This window comes from Crocodylus siamensis, chromosome 3 (assembly GCF_052110815.1).
Source record: "Crocodylus siamensis isolate JL-2025a chromosome 3, ASM5211081v1, whole genome shotgun sequence".
Taxonomy (NCBI): Eukaryota; Metazoa; Chordata; order Crocodylia; family Crocodylidae; genus Crocodylus; species Crocodylus siamensis.
The window spans coordinates 3,128,983-3,143,588 of record NC_143397.1 but is presented as its reverse complement, the minus strand read 5'-3'; the positions used below and the strand labels follow the sequence as shown (position 1 = coordinate 3,143,588).

Below are 14,606 nucleotides of genomic sequence, written 5' to 3'. Positions count from 1 at the left end.
TCAGACAAATGTGCTGGAGCTGCAGAAAGCCAGTTGAGTCACAAAGTGAGGCTGGCCAGGGCGACAGTGTGGTTGCAGTGACTGGGGTGTGTGCCGGAAACCCTAATTGCAGCATAGTGGTCCCCGTGCAGAGGGCGTTCTTCCTTGCTGCAAATGGGGAGATGCTGTTTTTACTTCTGTAGGCGCCAAAGTGTGCTAGGCACTATATAAACACAGCCCCCATCCAGCAAGGAGCTCTGTGGGACTGGACACCTTCCCCCAGCAAGGACCTCAGCAAAGTCCAGTTGCATCCTCAGGGACTTAGCAAGCCAGTCTCCCCTGGAGTCCAGTGCAGATTGCACCCAAGCACTTGTATTATTTTATGGAGCATCAACTGCTCACCTGCCACTGAATGCACTGCTTTAGGGATCTGAGCTACACTTAAAATACTGAAGTGTGTTCCATGAGAGAAATCACTTAATTAGTAACACATTGTTCTTAATTTGCACTAAATTCCAAGAAGTCGAGCTGGCCTGGGGATGTTGCTGTGGGAATCTGGCTCCAGTAGGGCTGCTTAGTTAGGTAAACACTTCCAGCTTCTTTTCATCTGCTGGGTAGGAAGAAATTAAAGCATTTTGTTACCATGCTCAGAAGAATGCAGCTGTTTCACAAAACATCTAAAACAGCCAGGCATCAACCCCTCTGACGCTCAAGCAGGAGAGAAAAACAGCAGTGGAGTGAAGGCTTTAAACCAAAACAGATGAAAGTAAGATAAAAAGCAGTCCTGGGGCTGATTTTGTTCAATATCTTTATTAGCAATCTGGAAGATGGGATGCAGCACACCCTAAGCAAGTTCATGGATGACACCAAGCTGGGCAGAGTATTAGATATGCTGGAGGATTCAGAGTGACCTTGACACATTGGAGGATTGGACCAAAAGAAATAGAGGAGTATGCCTCCTCTGCTCGGGCCTGGAGAGGGGCTGTCAGGAAAGCTAAGGCGGACATAGAGCTAGGACTTGCGTCCAAGATCAAAGATAATAAAAAGTCCTTTTTCAAATATATAGGGAGGATGAAGAAAGCGCCGGGAAATGTGGGGCCCCTGCAAAGTATGCTGGGCAATCTGGTGGTTGGGCCAGAGGAGAAAGCAGACCTCTTTAACCAATTCTTCACCTCCGTTGTCTTGTGCAGGGACCGGGACTTCCCCACCGGGATGCCAGACGGAGTCGAGGGGAACACCTCCAGACCTCAGGTTGGGGAGGACCGGGTTGGAGAGCTTCTGGAGGGGCTGGACATGTTCAAGTCAGCGGGTCCAGATGCTCTCCACCCCAGGGTGTTGAGGGAGCTAGCAGGGGTTATTGCAGGGCCCTTGGCACGGCTTTATGAGCGCTCGTGGTGCTCGGGCCAGGTGCCAGATGATTGGAAGATAGCCAACATGGTCCCCATCTTCAAAAAAGGGAAGAGGGAGGACCCAGGCAACTATAGACCCGTCAGTCTTACCTCTATCCTTGGGAAGCTCTTTGAGAAGATCCTCAAGGAGCACATCTGTGATGGGCCGGCTTCAGGGATGATGCTCAAGGGCAACCAGCACAGTTTCATTAGGGGCAGTCATGTCAGACCAACCTGATTGCCTTTTATGATCAGGTCACAAAGGTAATGGATGCAGGTGTTGCCGTGGACGTAGTCCTTCTGGACTTCAGCAAGGCCTTTGACACCGTCTCCCACCCCATCCTCATTAAAAAACTAGGCAACTATGGCACTGATGCCTCCACAGTCAGGTGGATTGCAGATTGGCTCAAGGGTGCACTCAGAGGGTGGTGGTGGACAGGTCATATTCAGCCTGGGGAGAAGTGGGCAGCGGAGTCCCCCAGTGCTCGGTCCTTGCTTGGGCCTGCGCTGTTCAATTTCTTCATCAGCAATTTGGATGTCAGGGTGAAAAGCAACCTTTTTAAATTCGCTGATGATAGCAAAATTTGGGGTGAGGTGAGCACGCTAGTAGGGAGGGAAGGACTGCAATAAGACCTGGATAGGTTACAGGAGTGGGTTGACATAAACAGGATGCGTTTCAATACTGACAAGTGCAGGGTGCTGCACGGGGGCAGTAGTAACCAGCAGCACACTTATAAGATGGGAAACTTCCTTCTTGAGAGCACGGAGGCAGAAAGGGATCTGGGAGTCATTATTGACTCCAAGATGAACATGGGCCGACAACGCAAGGTCACAGTTGGCAGGGCTAACCGCACCTTGGCGTGCATCCACAGATGTGTCTCAAGCAGGTCCAGGGAGGTGATCCTCCCCCTCTATGCAGCGCTGGTCAGGCCGCAGCTGGAGTACTGCGTCCAGCTCTGTGTGCCCCACTTCAGGAGGGATGTGGACAGCATGGAGAGGGTCCAGAGGTGGCCACTCGCATGGTCAGGGGGCAGCAGGGCAGGCCCTACAATGAGAGACTGTGGGACCTGAACCTGTTCAGCCTTCACAAGCGAAGGCTGAGGGGGGACCTGGTGACTGTCTATAAACTCACGAGGGGGGACCAGAAGGGTTTGGGGGAGACCTTCTTTCCCCAAGCACCCCCCGCATAATAAGGAATAATGGCCACAAGTTGTTGGAGAGGGGGTTTAGATTAGACATCCGCAAGAACGACTTCACGGTCAGGGCGGCTAGGAGCTGGAACCAATTTCCTAGGGAAGTGGTGCTGGCTCCTACCCTGGGGGGCTTTAAGAAGAGGCTTGATGCCTACCTGGCTGGGATCATCTGATCCCAGTTTTTCTCCTGCCCAGGCCGGGGGTTGGACTTGAAGATTTACAAGGTCCCTTTGACCCGACTTCTGTGATTCTATGAAATCTCAACAAGGACCAGTGCAAAGGAGGGAGCAATCCCATGCACCGGGACAGGCTTTTGGCTGACTGGCTGGGCAGCAGTTTTTCAGAGAAGGACTTGGGGGGACAGTGGAAAATAAAATGGAGATGAGCCAGCTGTGTGCCCTCTGTGCCAAGAAGTCCACCGGCATCCTGGGCTGCATTGGTAGGAGCGTTGTCAGCAGATGGAGGGCAGTGATTCCACCCCCCCTATTCAGCACTGGGGAGGCCACATCTGGAGTCCTGTGTCCAGCTGTGGGCCCCCCACTACAGAAAGGATGTGGACACATTGGAGAGAGACCAGCGGAGGGCAGTGGAAATGGTTGTGGGGCTGGGGGACAGGACTGGTGAGGAGAGGCTGAGAGAAATGGGCTGATTTAGTCTGCAGAAGAGAAGACCGAGGGGGATTGAATAGCAGCCGTCACCTCCCTGCCGGGGGACTGCAAAGAGGATGGAGCTGGGCTGGTCTCAGTGGGGGCAGATGGCAGAGCAAGGAGCAATGGGCTCAAGCTGCAGCCAGGGAAGTTGAGGTTAGATAGTAGGAAAAGCTTTCTCACAAGAAGGGTGGTGAAGCACTGGAATGGGTTACCCAGAGAGGCGGTGCAGTCTCTGTCCTTGGAAGTTTTGAAGCCCTGGGTAGACAAAGCCCTGGCTGGGATGATGTGGTTGGGGCTGGTCCTGCTTGGAGCAGGGGTCAGACTAGATGTGACCTCCTGAGCTCCCTTCAACCCTCATGAGCTGTGACTCTGTGATTCTAAGAAATGGTATAATCAAAGAGGCGAGTTTGCTATTGTGGTGGTTTCTGGACCGGGCCATAAGGGCAGCCCAGGGAAGATGGTAGCAACATTGCTAATGTCTTGGATTGAGACATCCAGGATGAAAACTGTTCCTGGCATCGGCCATCTTTTTGTAGCCTGTAGGAAGTCTCCACCTTTCCTCCCCCCTGGAAGAGAAATGAGCTGCTCAAAAGAGTGACACATGCCTAGGCTGATGGGTCAGGCTCAGCAGAGCTGACACGGATGCAAAAGGCAGATTTAAGTCGTGTTGAAAGGCACACGCCCAGCTGGCAGCGAGTGCGATGGGAGGGCCGCATATCACGTGGACCAGAACACCTCGCTGTCCCCTTGGGCTCCCCCAGCTCTGTGCTGCGGGGACCAGTTTGTTCTCCCTTGGTTACACAGCAAACTCCTTGGGGCCTGTGTTCTCTGTTTATTCCGTGCCTCACATCCAGCTTTGATCCAGGATTGGGGCCCTTGCAGTAGCACAGTCCCCATCATGGTGCTAATATGCTCTTGGGAATCAGGTGCTTGATCACGATCACCCACTCTCATTTGCCAGGTAAAAGGCCTCATTGGGAAATGAGGTCCCAAATGTAACTGGTTTTCATGCCCTGATGCAGGGTGTTTGCAGTGACTGTCAGTGCCTGGAAGAGTTAAAAGCCAGTAGGCTGTTTCTGGTGCCATCCCCTCTCTTCGGTCACGTGAGTTAGTTCGGAAACTGCCCAACCTGAATACGCCAGGAGTGGACACAAAAACAAAACCCGGTTTCCTGAGATACAAGCTGGCTCCATCTGGGACTGACTGTGCTCACCAAAGGAGACTGAATAGAGTAGATACGATTCGATGCTTTTCTGCAAAGCCGGCGGCTAGAACTGGGCAGAAGTCCCTGCATACACCGGCTTTGAACCATCACCCCAACAGTGTCACTCTTACTATTTTCTTTCCAGACCTGTTCCCAGAAGTGCTCTGGGGGGGTCTTTTTCACTATGCCTGTATTCAGCTATGGGGTTTCCCGGGCTTCTAGGCTTTGCTGGTTGCTGCAGGGGGCAGGAGGGAATCTTTTCCCTTCTCCCCCGCCTCTTCCCTCGTGCCCCCACGGGCCCCCCTCCTACCACAGGAGCCCTCCCACAAGGCCTGAACAGACTCTCTCCTACCTGCCGAATCCCTTTCAAACTGAGAATATTGCCTGAACAAAAATTAGAGAGGGGTGAATAGCCATCAGGGAAGGCTTCTGCACAGGAAGCTAGGTCAGGTGTTTGCTGCCTGCCAGATGCCAGCACCCTGCTAGCGCTCCAAATAAAACACGCCGGGGATAGACACAAGAGGCTGGATCCTTCTTCCCAGTTCCCCAGGGTCCCGTGGCTTGATGGCACCAGCACTGGTGAGGGGAGAACAGAGCGCTGGGCGTGGGGGGACTCCTCAGTTCTTCTGGTCCTGGCCTCCTGTCATCCCCGTCCTTATTCCTGGCATGTCACGTCAATCCTAACAGTCACAAACTCCTGCGAGACCATTTCAGGCTGGACATAAGGGAGAATTTCTTTCCTGTCCGAGCCCCCAAGGTCTGGAGCAGTCTGCCAGCGGAGGTGGTTCAAGCACCTACACTGAACACCTTCAAGAGTAAATTGGATGCTTATCTTGCTGGGGCCCTATGACCCCAGCTGACTTCCTGCCCTTTGGGCGGGGGGCTGGACTCGATTTCCCGAAGTCCCTTCCAGCCCTGATGTCTATGAAGTCTATGAAATCCCATTGCCCTCTCTCACTTCGTCCGCCAGCAGGGACGCAGCCTCAGCAGTACCGGTGGGTTATTTTAAGCTGAGGTTGACCCCTGGCAGTCCGGGGAAAGTGCATTAGTCTGAAACGGAGGCGCTGGGAATTGGAGCCAGCACAGCTCCCATCGTCCCTCCATTTTTAGAAGAGTCAATTGTTCTCATGAATAATTGCTCAGGTGTCGGCTCAGACCTGCACGGTGCCAAGCAGTGCCGAGTGCCTTCTGTGTCAGGGAGGTCAGAGCTGACTTCGCCTGCCTAACTTCACCTAGCTCCTGAACGAGCGGCTGGTGTAGCAGGAGGAGCGGTCAATTCGGCGGCAGCTGCAGTGGACACTGCGCCGACACTTCCCCCCGCAGCAGCTGGGCAAACCCCAGGAGTGGGTGACTCCTGCCCTCTGCTCCTCCATTGCAGCCCTGGGAGAAGAGGGCAGGCTGGATGACCCACCTCCCCGGGCCAGATGTTTAATGCCCGGGATGTGGGTGAACGACGCAGAGACCTCTGCTTTCTTGCACAGCGCCCAAGGGATTCCACCGCTTTCCTTGTGATCGGCAGCTCTGTGCCCAAGAGCAGGATTTTGCCCCTGTCTATGTTTTCCAGGACACATGGGGAAACATCAGTGCTGATGGACTTGTACAGGCCAGGGCTTTGCCTTGAGCCATCTCATTCATTTCCTTTGTCCTGGGCTTATCTCCATTTAGGGAACTGTGCGTACGTGGCCAGCCCTGCAGCATCGTAAGAGGTACATTGTGCCAAGGCAGCCAGGCCAGTGCACAGGCACCTCTTCACCAACACGCGGTAGCCAGGACCTGGTTTGGGAACACCGGGAAGAGGCGCTGCCCCTGAGGTTGGCAGCCAGCGAGGCTGTGTGCCCAGCCCCTGCTCGCAGGCCCTTCCCTTTGCATCTGCTCTTCTAACTGCGTATAACAAGAGGCCCTGCAGATTTCTTCTGTATGCCAGGCTAAATGTCAGGCACATGAAAATATTCCCAACCCAAACCCACAAATGGGGACCACAAGGCATCTAGGGTAGGACTGGAGAGCCAGCTGGGGACGCGCACGCGCACGCCGGGGTTTTGAGCTGGGGGCACTCCTCCCTCATTCTTCCCTTGCAGCAGTGAGTCAGCGCCTCTGCTGACGTGTCTGGCATCAGAGCTGAGCATCCTTCAGTGTTTGAGGGCAGCACCGCGGTGCGATGTTAGTTCCTCGAATGGAGTTTTTGGGACGCATTTCCTGCTCTGCGTTTGAGCTGACTTCTGCTTTCTGAGAGCCTGCTGCTGCCCGTGCAGCCTGGGAATATATTTACAGTGTGACCCAAAAAGGGGCCATTTCTTGCTCTGCCGCCAGGCCTCTCTGGCCTCTTCTGGAGGGGTGTACAGCCCTTGGGTCCTCTGCTAACACTCACCAGGGCCACTTAGAAACGGGCTGGATGGGGAGTACCCATTCTTTCGATGTTGGCTGTCAGGGTGGCTTGGAGGAAATCTTAGGTGTCCAGACCCTGTTCCCTTGGCTGCACAGCTCTGGTGTGTGTAAGAGGTGGCGTTACTTCCTCACAAAGCAGGCTGGTTTTCCCGGGGGCAGCAGCACAAGCTAATCCCTAGCAGACCTGGCTTCTGATCCTGGCTTTGGCATGAGACTGCGGGTCACCAGGGACAAGGCCCCTCAGCTCTTGGGGTCTGCTGTCTGTCTGCTTGGCTCAGGTCAGTGCTGTGCCTAGACCTTCCCTCGCAGCCCGGGCACAGTAGCTCCCAGCCGGGAAGGAGCAGAGACCTCGGCCAGCTCCAGCTCCCAGCATCGTGCTAGCACAGCCGTGCACCATATAGACAGCCTCTTTGTCCCCGCTTCTGCTAGGCAGGATGAAGACACCCCAAGCCCCGGGGTACCTTGAAGAGAGCGCCGTAGCGGGGCTGGGGCCCAGGAGATTCAAGCCGGAGCTCCACCCTCCAGGGCTTAATGTTGGCATTTCTGGGGCTCACTCTGCTTAAGCGTCTGTCACGGCTAATTACCCGTCCAGTCATGTGACTTGTGAGCTAATTGCAATCAGGGCTGTTTTAATCCCCATTTATGGTTAATTCCCTTTGCACCATCTTTTCATTGCGCTGTGAACAGCTGCGGCCAGCTTGGTGAAGGGTGCGACCCTCCATACGACTGAGCTCGTGCGCCTAAATCCCATGTCGCCTTCATGAGCCTCAGGGGCACTCGCGTAGCTTCATAGCCCTAGGGCTCGGCCCTGCTCGGAGGCTTTTCTGTGTCTTGTACATTCAGTATCCAGTGGGTAGCGGTGGGATTGTCTGCCCCACAGCCTCCCTCCCTTCCAGGGCAGCAACCATCTCTTTCTCCCCCTCCTGGCCCCACGTATCTGCCCCTTTGGCTGCCCAGAGGAGGGCTGACGTGTGCTCTGCTCAGTGCCCACATCATAGTCTGCTGACTAGGGTGCTGCCTGCCCCCCACCGCGGGACCGTCCCCACCTGCCAGTGGAGAGCCATTGCCCTGGAGAGCGCCGGGGCAGGACCTGCACCGGGGAGCTGCGGGCCAGGCTTCCTCGTCCAGCCCCTGTCGCGAGCTGCTTTTTCTAATGGCACCTTTGCATCATGGTTTCAGCATGCCGGTGTCATCGCAGTGACTAGCAGAGGAAGGTGCTGGGCTGGGTTTCTGGTCTGATACCTGGCCTGGGGCATCACTCCGTTTGTAGCACAGCAGCATTCAAATACTGCGGTCGGCAAATTCCAGACCAGAGTAGCCAGAGCCCTGCGGGCCACAGTGAAAACTGGAAAAGATTCGCCTGCTCCATAACCCTGCAGCTGGGAGAGCGGCTGCAAGCCCCGAAGGGCCGACTGGTTTAGCCGTGCTGTTCTTCCCAACTGATTCCCGTCCCGATCGATTCCTCTCTCCCTGCCCAGGCAAGAAGACAAGGAGTGAGAAGGGGTGTGCAGGGCCCTTGGCTTGGGGAGGAGGCAGCGGTATGGGGAAAGGGGCCTGAGGGACACAACCCCAGGACAGCAGCGGAGGAGGTGGGTGCAGAGAGCTCCGTGCGGGGCTCGGGGCTCAGTGAACCGTAACACAGAGTAGCTGAGAAAAGCGGGGAGAGATGGCGGGTCAGGCAGACTCCCTGCTTGTGGGCGAGGGGAGAGCCCAAGCCGGGTCTGAGCCATTCCTCCCAGGCTGGGGGAGGAAGGACTCCTCCTCCCGCGTCCTGATGCTGTGTCTCAGGGCAGCCGAGAAGGCCAGCACCTGGGGCCAGGAGGGGAGCAAGGAAAGGGAGCTGGTTTTGAAGCTCCCAAGGCAGATGCTTGTTGGGAGGAGCAAGCGAGTCCTTCGCTTCTCCAGCAAGTCCAGGGACGGGAGGCGGGGGCAGCCTGCTCCCCTCCAAGCCTCCCTGCTCCTGCTTGCTGCTGACTTCTGCAGAGCTGGAGCCCTGCCCCGCGTCTGGCCGGTCTGACCTGGGGACCCTGGAGACGGTCCGACAGCTACAGCCACTGGGGCAGGTCCCCTGCAGTGAAAGGGGGAAGGGGGGAGTAACGACGGGCAGCGGTGAGGCAGCCCCAAGATGGGAGGGAGCGTGACTGCCATGGAGCAGAAAGCAGCCTCCACAGGGAACCTCCCCGGGTCATACGGGGCCAGGCTGGTGTCGGGTAATGCCATTAGCAACTCACTTCCACCGGTATACGCTGTGTCCCCCCAGATGTATGTTCAGGGCGCAGCCAACGCGGACTTCTCTCATCGGGTTTCCCGTCACCCAGGAAGCAACAAAATGTGCAGACAGTCCTGACCCTGCACACCTCGATTACTGCCCCGAGGCAGCATTTCACACCCACGTGTGCGCTCACGCACACACACAGCGTGTGCGATCCACCAGCCGCCTCGGCAAGGGAGAGAAAGCCCTGACAGACACCTGCGCTGGCACGCTGTCCAAATACATGTCTTCTGCTCCAATTAATTTGCTGGGCTCGAGGGGGAATTGTTTAAATGAAAGCCGGGAAGGAATCGCAGATGAATCAACCGCCTTGCTGAGCCTGGCGCCGTAGCTGACGCAAGAGGATTATTTTTGTCTCATAGAAAAACATAAAATCAGGAGGCCCAGTGAAGCCTCCTGAGCAGCCGCACGGTGAGTTGGTGCATCGGAGATCGTGGACGGCCTGCAGGAACTGCTGCACCTCTGCCCATTTCAAACCCTGCTGTGCTTACGGTTCAGCTGAGCCCAGAGATCGTCACTGGGAGCAGTGGATGTCCGACATCTCTGCTAATCAGACCGCTCAACTCAGTTGCCTGAATCAGGATTTCTCTGCCTTGATCTCAGGTGTCAGTTTGGGAACTGTGGCCCAAGTACCGGAGCCGGGCCCCAAAACATGCAATCTCTGAAACCTGCTTTTGGAGGACATCCCAGGAGGCTTTGGGGTCTCAGCACCCACAGGATTGTCCTTGCCCTCCATCCTGAGTCACGGTGTTGGGATTTCAGAGACCCGTTGAGCCAGAAGGAAGCAAAAATAGTTTCCTCTTCCGGGACCCAGGCCGGCGCGAGTGGGGCCAGTTCATCATACACCAGCCTGTGGCCTCATCAGAGGTGCATGTTGCAAGGTAGCCTGGGACCAAAGGCTTGATGAATCCTGCTTGCTTCAGGAGAACAACTCCCACTACTAGGGACAGGGGTCTTCACTGGGAAAACCACACGCTGGCTCAGCCAGGAGACCTGCTCCATTTGTCCTGCACCTAACGCAGCACCCGGAGCAGAAACCAGGTGGGGCTTGGAGGGCAGTGGGAAGAGGACCTGGCAGATCTGCACGCGGGCATGGAGAACGTCCGGGGTACTGCCATGCGCGGTGGGAAGAGGCAGAGACACCTGAAGTCTGAAGCTTATCTGGACTCTGGAATAGAAAGCCCAGTGGACATCTCTGGTGGGGCTCTCGGCGCGCGGCGCTCTTTGAGCTCGCATCGCCTGCCCACCAGCTGGGGTGAAGCACAGCCGTGCGGCTGCCTGTCTCTGCCACCTCCCTCCCATAGCACACTATTTCTCCGGGACCTGCAGAGTCCTCTCTGGGATCCTCTCCAGGCTGTTTCTGCAGGAGCCAAAAACCTGGCTCTCCATTTTTGTTTCAAGGCACAGTTGGGTAGCGAGCACCCAGAACAGCAGGCGTCCTGCCGGTGCCGAAGCACTCCTGCTGCCAAATCGAGTTTAGATGGCACAGACCTTGGGATGAGAACAGAGATAGGACGGGTTTTAATGATCAGGCCCAAGCTCAGTCGCGGGGAAGGATGTGAGTACCGTGAAGGCCAGAGCAGGCAAGGCAGAAGATGTCTGAAGCACCAAGAGGCTGCTAGAAGAGGGGAAGGGTCAGATTTGCCAAGGATGAGCTGATGATGTTCAGTAAGAGCTGGGCCGAGCATGCAGGAAGGGAGGGGAGTAAGGACGCTGCACACCGCCAACCTGGGGGGCTGATAGGGAGGAAGAGGAGATGAGGACGTCCGTAGGGACAAGGAGCTCTGTAAGAGGTCAAGGTTGGTGGTGTGCCGCGCTTGAGACTCAGACAAGACAGCGGGCAGGAGAGGAGAGGTGGAGACCCAGGAGCATGGGGAACCATAGGTGAAGCCAGGCAGGCGAGGGGCTGTCCAGGCTCAGGGCAACAAAGAGAAGAGAGCATGAAGAAGAGGTGCGGCGGGGGTTGCTCAGATACTGCCCCTCTGGAGCCGAGTAGCAGCCACGGGCAGGCCGTGTCTGGGGCCAGGTGAGAAGGAGGAGGCCAGATTTGAACAGAGCGGGTCCCTGGTGACTGGAGCAGAGGACCGGGTCCTAGTCCTGACGCAGCTGCAGGAACCTGGGCGATGCCTTGGTTGAGTCGCTGTTAAACAGGGACAGCGAGCACTGAGGTTTCCCAAGCAAGGTGAGATGGGGGACTGGGATCCCTGCCCTCTCCCCAGCTCCTGGAGGACCCTTAAGGCATGCGCTTTCCTCATGGGCATCCCCGTTCCTCTCCACCCCCAGTTATCATGTTAAAAGCACATCTAAGTGCTTGCTCCTGTGTGCTGCAGCGAAGGCGAATTGACAAACCTGAGCGGAGGAGCCGGAGCGATGTGGCTCTTGTAAACAGCTTTGACAGCCTTAGCTGGATGTGTTCCAGGCATTTGCACTATGTGATGTGGGGAATTACAGGGAACGTAAACACCGATCTAGCCTCGTGGTCATTTATCTCGCCACACAAGGCCTCTTCAACCTCCTTCCACTTACGCGGGCCCTATTACTCACTTCTGAGGCTTTCAGCCTTGGTTTATAGTGTCTAAATCCATCCTGCAATAAACCCTGGTGAAAGGCATTATTTATAGTATAGAAAAATGGACCTATCAGGACACGGGAGAGGGCAAGGTTGTAACACAGATTAATTTTTAAAACGTAAAAAAAAACAAAAAAAAGCCTACACAAGACCAATGCAGCCTGGACTGAAGGGATTAGAACAGGAGCTCCCAAACGTTGGGTGATGGCCCTAAATGGGTTTGTAACATCAGGGGATGGGGCCATGGGGTGAGGGGCTGCAGGCTGGGAACGAGGGGCCATGCTGAGGAAATGGGGCCATAAATGGGGTCATGCTGAGGAAAAGTTTGGGGAGCGCTGGATTAGAAGGTGCTTGAGAGGCAAGGCTTAGAAAGCAACGGGGAATCATCATCCAGGCCAGGGGGTCCTGTTGCAGGGATCTGTTCTCAGCCCAGCGAGCTGGAGGATTAGAGATCGACTGGGCATCAGGGAAAATTCTGGATCATTACTGGCAATGTTTGCAGACGACATAAAGGCTGGTGACACGGCGCATGCAGGCAAGTCGGTTCTGGGGCACAACCCAGATCGCTTGGTGAGGTGGTCTTACTGGGCAATGCCCAGCCAAACGCTAGATCACACATCTAGGAACAAAGAAGTACGTTGCACTCGCAAGATGGTGAACTCTGTCTTGGAGTGCAAAGACCTCAGAGGGACCGAAGGGCTCACGGTGGGCAGAGTGAACCCAGTCCGGCGCTGCAGCCACGAGGGCTCATGCAGACCTGGGATGCATAACCACAGGTGCATCACCTAGGGAGAAAGAGGTGCTTCACCTCTGCATTCGGCCTTGGCGAGTCTATCACTGGGATATTAGTCCCAGTTCCACACTTCCCCAAGGCTGGGGGAAAATTTGACAGGGCGCAGAAGAGCGTGGCAGGGATGATATGAGGTCTGGAAAACACCATGTAGAGTGACAGACTTAAGAAGCTCGATTTATGTTATTGATTGAAAAAATGTCAAGAGGTGACGTGATCACAGCCTGCAAGTACTGGCAGGGGGATGAGGTTGCTAACAGTTGACAGCTCCTTAATTGAGTGGAAAAAGGCAGAATAAGATCTCGGGCAGCTTGTGCCCAACCGCTCCAGCTCCTTCGAGGAGGACCGGGTGTCCCTTTCTAAAAGACAGAGAGAAGTGACTCACTTGGTCACTTTACCCAGCGAGGTTGTTAGAGCGTGATGGTAGCTGTGATAGTCCAGGAAATGCATATGAGCACGGGTTCACAGATGATCCCTTTTATTGGACCGATGGAATAGGGCAAACTTTCAGGCACAAACTGCCCTTCCTCAGGTGTCCTCAGGTCGTCATGGGCCCTTCTGGCCTTACACCTCTTTCTGCCTTTGATCATCTTGAAAGGACTTTGAAGTGATCAGGTGGCTCCCTTCAGCTGGCCCCTTTATTCTTAGCCTCCCGAGTTGCCCCTTTCTCTGGCTGCTCTCGGCTCCCTTGCTCTTGGCTGATGAGGGGCGCTCCCCACCCAAACGCCTGCCTCCCTGCTGCATAAGCGGGTCCAACAAAAGCCGTTCCTTCACCTCATAAACTCTGCTTCTCTTAGAGATTTACAACCTTTTCAATGCTTGGCTGTGCTTGAGTCGTGAATGATTTATTAAACAATTGGTTTCTAAGGGTCTAGTAGGTAATGAGGTGATAAAAACCAGCCCCCATGGGTCTGTTGAGAATGAAAAGGGCAGAGGTCATAGAAGCAAATAAGTTGGGTGAGAAGGGACCTTGTAGACCTTCAAGTCCAACCCCCTGCCTGGGCAGGAGGAAAACTGGGCTCAAATGACTCCAGCCAGGTAGGCATCAAGCCTCCCCTTCAAGCCCCCCAGGGCAGCAGCCAGCACCACTTCCCTGGGAAGGTGGTTCCAGCTCCTGGCCGCCCTGACCATGAAGTCGTTCTTGCGGATGTCTGATCTAAACCTCCTCTCCAACAACTCTCCGTTATTCCTTGTTATGCCGGGGGGTGCTTGGGGAAACAAGGTCTCTCCCAAACCCTTCTGGTCCCCCCTAGTGAGTTTATAGACAGTCACCAGGTCCCCTCTCAGCCTTCGCTTGTGAAGGCTGAACAGGTTCAGGTCCCAGAGTCTTTCACTGTAGGGTCTGCCCTGTTGTCCCCAGATCATGCGAGTGGCCTCCTCTGGACCCTCTCCATGTTGTCCACATCCCTCCTGCAGTGCGGCGCCCAGACCTGGACACAGTACTCCAGCTGCGGCCTGACCAGTGCCACATAGAGGGGGAGGATCACCTCCCTGGACCTGCTTGAGACACATCTGTGGGTGCACGACAAGGTGTGGTTATCCCTGCCAACCGTGACCTCGCATTGTCGGCCCATGTTCATCTCGGAGTCAGTAATGACCCCAAGATCCCTTTCCGCCTCCATGCTCTCAAGAAGGGAGTTTCCCATCTTACAAGTGTGCTGGTTACTACTGCCCACGTGCAGCACCCTGCACTTGTCAGTATTGAAGCGCATCCTGTTTTTGCTGGCCCCACCCCTGTAACCTATCCAGGTCTTGCTGCAGTCTTTCCCTCCCTACTAGCATGCTCACCTCACCCCAAATTTTGGTATCATCAGCAAATTTAAAAAGGTTGCTTTTCACCCTGTCATCCAAATCGCTGATAAAGAAATTGAACAGCGCGGGCCCAGGGGCTGAGCCCTGGGGGGCTCTGCTGCCCACTTCTCTCCAGGTCGAATATGACCCATCCACCACCACCCTCTGAGTGCGACCCTTGAGCCAGTCTGCAATCCATCTGACTGTGTAGGCATCAGTGCCACAGTCGCCTAGTTTTTTAAAGAGGATGGGATGGGAGACGGTGTCAAAGGCCTTGTTGAAGTCTAGAAAGACTACATCCACAGCAACACCTGCATCCAAGGCTTTTGTGACCTGGTCGTAAAAGGCAATCAGGTTGGTCTGACATGACCTGCCCCTAATGAAA

At 55.3% G+C, this 14,606-nt stretch overlaps 1 protein-coding gene across 3 annotated transcripts in view; it reads left to right on the top strand.

The window, feature by feature from the left end:
• DNAI1 (dynein axonemal intermediate chain 1) overlaps positions 1-14,606 on the top strand; it is a 228,848-nt gene that overhangs the window by 185,107 nt on the left and 29,135 nt on the right. The gene's annotated exons all lie outside the window — the stretch shown is intronic.